The following is a 5,472-nucleotide window of genomic DNA, read 5'->3' on the forward strand; positions in this document are numbered from 1 at the left end:
TTAGCCAGCTAATTGAAAACTTTGTTTCAGCACATTGTATGTGTTTAATATACTAAATACATGAGTTGGCTCTGTGTCCTGTATAAGATCTGCGCAGAAAACAATTGCAGAAGTGTAGCATATAATCCAGTTGGGATTCATGGCAATGAAACCGTGCTTGTAATGTAAATCGTATTATAAATTTAAATTAGTTTGATTTCAAAAAAGAATTGCGCTTCAAAATGTGTGTAGCTTTCCCTTATAAACTTGATGTCCATTGCCCAGCTTTTTAGGCAATGGAAATTCAAATTCATTGAAGATATGTTGAAACATATGTAGGGAAAGTCATGAAAAGAGGAGAATACTGAGTGGATTTTATTCTATTTTATCTATTTGATTTATCATTATAAAATTGCTTTGTATAAATGAGCCATTTATTATGATGTTTATGAATTGTGGAATGAATCAAGCATGAGTTGGAACGTGAATGCACCGGATTGCCCGTTCAAGGAGCGCAATTGGTACCAGGCTGAAAACGGTGCCATCAAAATATTATTTTTTGAAAAAAAAAAAAAAGTACAATGGTTAAATATTATTTGGTATTTATTGTATATGATTATATAAGTATATAGGTATGAAAAATGGATGAAAATTATTTTACAATTTCATATTTTTAAACAAATAATTATCAAGTTATCCATCAGTTATGGGCAATCATGCAGTGCAATGAAAGCCTTAATTGTTGGTAGCAAGACGAATAGAAAGGTGTTTTCATGGTTCACTTATGTTTCTTAAAGGCCATCACTGTTTTGATGGTCACATTGATGTTAAGATGGAATATCATGATGAGAAGTGAGCTTTCCAAATTTATAGTCATCACTAATAGTTCACAAGAAATTATGCGAGTGGAGTAGGTGAACAAGCCAATTTATTATTAATCAATTTCAAACCTCAATTTGGTAACTAGTAGTGAATGGCAATCCTAGTACAACCAACTCATTGTTAATCAATTTCAAACCTCAATTTGGGAACTAGTATGGATGACGACAATCCTAGTACTTTGGTTTTAAATTTGTTGGATTTGTTTGTTGTAGCCTATGTTTTAAGATGGTTGGTCTATTCATGATTTAGTTTCTCTAATTAAAAGAGTCAAGGTTCAAATTAAATTAAACTAAATTAAAATTAAACTGCCAACATAATTCATCTCTAAATATCTCAATTTTATGTATTTTATTATAGTGATTTGGATGATATAAATTTATTTTTTTAATTGGAATGAGAATTTCAAGAGAATTCATAACTTTGAATTATCAGTGGTCACTATTCCACCTAGATGCCACTATTTCATAAATGGTCTTGAGAGTTCACCAAACCACTAAAGCTAAGATTTGACTATAGTAATTTGGAATATAACTAATAACTTTTTATAAATTGGCACAGAGATAAATTTGAATATTTTTTTGGAGTTTTTAAGTGGAATATTTAATTTTTTTATCAACCTAAATTAAGATTGTGAAGGATATCTAGCATTTAAGATAGTGAAGAGTATGTAGCATTGAAAATTAGCTATGCTCGCAAGGATTTGTGAATGCAACTCAATAAAGTTCTTCTTGTTGAAGTAATTAGTTTATATGGAATGTCACTCATTGGAAATCATTGCCCAAATTAATCTACAACTTCTACCACCAAGTGAATATATTTTTAATGTTATAACTTAAGTTTGTCTCATTTTTATATAAAAAATAAAAAATAAAAAATAAAAGTTGTTAAGTCATATTGCAAAATTACAGGGTCACATTGCAAAAACCATAAATGAAACATCCCTGGTCAATGCTTTACCTCACCTTCATTACCTAAACCCAATGACCCTTTCAAAAAACAATAATATGTGAAATTCTTTTTCTACTTAATAAAAGTAAAATCACAATGATATCTTAGTAGGGCTCTTTAGTAGGGCTCTTGATCTTTGCAATACATATAATTGATTTTTTTTAACTTAATAAAAGGAGAAATCTTGTAACACAATGAGATGTTCATACTTTGGTGAAGATCTTGATATTTGCAATAAATATAGTTGAAACAATATCTAATTGATTATAAATATAATTGGGACAAAATCTAATTGATTATAAATATGGTTAGGACAAACTCTGATGAATTCATGTAAATGAAAATTTATTTATATTTGATGAATTAGTGTAAATGAAAATTTATTTATATTTCATTCCATACGTTAATTAATTCATAGTGATTAAAAAATAGGGAAAGTGGATTTACATCTCTTTTATATTCCATAGTTTAATTAATTCACAATGGAAAGTTGGTTTATATTTCTTTTTATATTCCACATGTTAAATAATTCATAGTGATTAAAAAAACAAAAAGTTCATTTATATTCTATAGTTTAATTAATTCATATTCCATAGTTTAATTAATTCACCGTGGAAAGTTAATTTATATTTCTTTTTATATTCCACATATTAAGTTAATTTATATTTCTTTTTATATTCCACATGTTAATTAATTCATAGTGATTAAAAAAACAAAAAAACAAAAAAAAAATTTCTAGTTAAGACTAACCTAAGTATCCACGGGGGATTTGAACCGGTGACCTATTGCAAGGAGTGCCTTAACAGCGCACCCATTCACCGTCAATCCAAAGCCCCGTGGGCAAAAAAAAAAAAAAAAAACAAAAAATTCATTTATATTCTATAGTTTAATTAATTCATATTCCAGAGTTTAATTAATTTACAGTGGAAAGTTGATTTATATTTCTTTTTATATTCCACATGTTAATTAATTCATAGTGATTAAAAAAACAAAAAGCTCATTTATATTCCCTATGTTAATTAATTGACAGTGATTTATAAAAAAAAAGGAGTGGGAAATTTATTAAAATTAATAGAGATTTTGGTAAAAATAAATAAATAAATTTTATATTTATAAAAATAAGAAACTTTTATAATCTATTTATAAGTTTATCAGAATGCATCACATTTTTAAGAACACGCTACATTAATTTATTTTATGTATTCAAAAAATTCTTTATCTATCATTATAATTGGTTTATATTTCTTTTTATATTCCACATGTTAATTAATTCATAGTGATTAAAAAAACAAAAAGCTCATTTACATTCCCTATGTTAATTAATTGACAGTGATGAAAAAGGAGTAGGAAATTTATTAAAATTAATAGAGATTTTGGTAAAAATAAATAAATAAATTTTCTATTTATAAAAATAAGAGACTTCTAAGTTTATCTATTTATAAGTTTATTAGAATGCATCACATTTTTAAAAACACGCTACATTAATTTATTTTATGTATTCAAAAAATTCTTTATCTATCATTACCATTAAAAAAGGTAAAAAATTAAAATAAACTAAATAAATCCATACATATTACTTTCTTAAATTATCTTTCATACTTCTATAAATAGAGTGTACTTATCTTATATTTATCTTATATTTTAATAAAAGAAGTTCTTAAATTATCTTTCATATTTCTATAAATAGAGTATACTTATCTTATATTTATCTTATATTTTAATAAAAGAAGCATATAAACTTGTATTGCTTTCTAAAATTATCGTTCATATTTCTATAAATTCTTTATCTATCATTATCATTAAAAAATGTAAAAAATTAAAATAAACTAAATAAATCCATACATATTACTTTCTTAAATTATCTTTCATATTTCTATAAATAGAGTATACTTATCTTATATTTATCTTTATCTTATATTTTAATAAAAGAAGTTCTTAAATTATCTTTCATATTTCTATAAATAGAGTATACTTATCTTATATTATACTTATCTTATATTTATCTTATATTTTAATAAAAGAAGCATACATATTTCTATAAATAGAGTATACTTATCTTATATTTATCTTTATCTTATATTTTAATAAAAGAAGTTCTTAAATTATCTTTCATATTTCTATAAATAGAGTATACTTATCTTATATTATACTTATCTTATATTTATCTTATATTTTAATAAAAGAAGCATATAAACTTGATTTGTTACTAACCAAATCTTATATTTTAATAAAAGAAGCATATAAACTTGATTTGTTACTAACAAAATTTTAATAAAAGAAGCATATAAACTGCTTTATTACTAACCAAATTTTGATTAAACCAAATTTTGATTAAAGAAGCATATAAACTGCTTTATTACTATCCAAATTTTAATAGAAGAATCATATAAACTTGCTTCCATCCTAACTCCAAAGGCCAAAAAAATCAGATATCTTTTTTAAAAAAATTTAGACACTACATTGATCTAAGATGAATTCTGAACTGGTTTAACCTCCTTCCAAGTATAGTTATACCTGCACAATGACCAAAGATGCTCAAATTTGAAAAGAATAAAATCTCATCAAAAATTGAAATAATATTGATGGCGCGTGTAAACCAATGCTACCTGGACTGGATAAATCTCCTACAAAGTACTTTGACATGTAATCCTTAAAGAATACACAGATGATTTACACGGATATTTACAAACAAAAATCATTTTCAAATAAAAAAACAACAATAATATATTACACATATTGCATATATATAGAATCACAGAAATAATATGTCATGCACAGAGATACACGAACCAAAAAAGTATGAGTGATAGATATTTAATTTTTTTGAATGATAGATATTTAAGAATCCTCTTCAAGGGTGGGGATTGCACTGAGATCTGCAACCTTCAGTATCATAGAGCTTCCACAGAGATTGCATTGAACTCTGCAGGATTTAGGGCACGTCTCAATATATCCAACTGGACTACCCAACTGCATTACCAGTTCTGTGGATTACCCAACTCCATTACCAGTTCTCAGAGTTTTAAGACTAAATGTTTTATAATATTGATAGTCTGGACAATTCAAATTCCATCCAACTGTTGTATATGCATTGCTGAATTAAATTACATCCAATCACTGACTGCAGTATATACATTAAAATATATTACACAGTATTAAAATATATGCATTCTCGATGTGAATTAAATTATTTCCCATGCCTAATAATATTCAGGGGAGTTGTGTCCAACCAGACTCCCACTCGGCGCCCCGGGCCGGCGGGAGGACGATCGGCTGGTCATCCAGGAAGAGAGAAAGTTCATCGTGGGCATCGTCCCACGTGGCAACCTTGTTGGCGCCCAGGTAGAGCTTGTGGGAATCGAACTGCATACCGATGGACTGCACCCAGGTGAAATCGCGCTTCGGACCCTCTTTCTTGCTCTTGCCAATGAAATGCCCATTGATATGTAAATTGGTCTCAGAGACAAGGCAGAAATCCCGGTCCTTCTTGCCATGAAAGAACAACATAATGCCGTCCCGGTCAAGGGAGCAGAGCATTTTTCATTGTAAAGGCTCATTGTAGAGACAGAAAAGGAGGAAACGGTTCGAATGCTTCCAAACAGCATCATTTGCAACCTGACTGGCTTCCTCATACATCACCTGGAATATGATCCCTTTCTATAG

This window comes from Pinus tabuliformis, chromosome 8 (genome assembly GCF_031772625.1).
Source record: "Pinus tabuliformis cultivar Carrire ecotype Pingquan chromosome 8, CPIR1, whole genome shotgun sequence".
NCBI lineage: Eukaryota > Viridiplantae > Streptophyta > Pinopsida > Pinales > Pinaceae > Pinus > Pinus tabuliformis.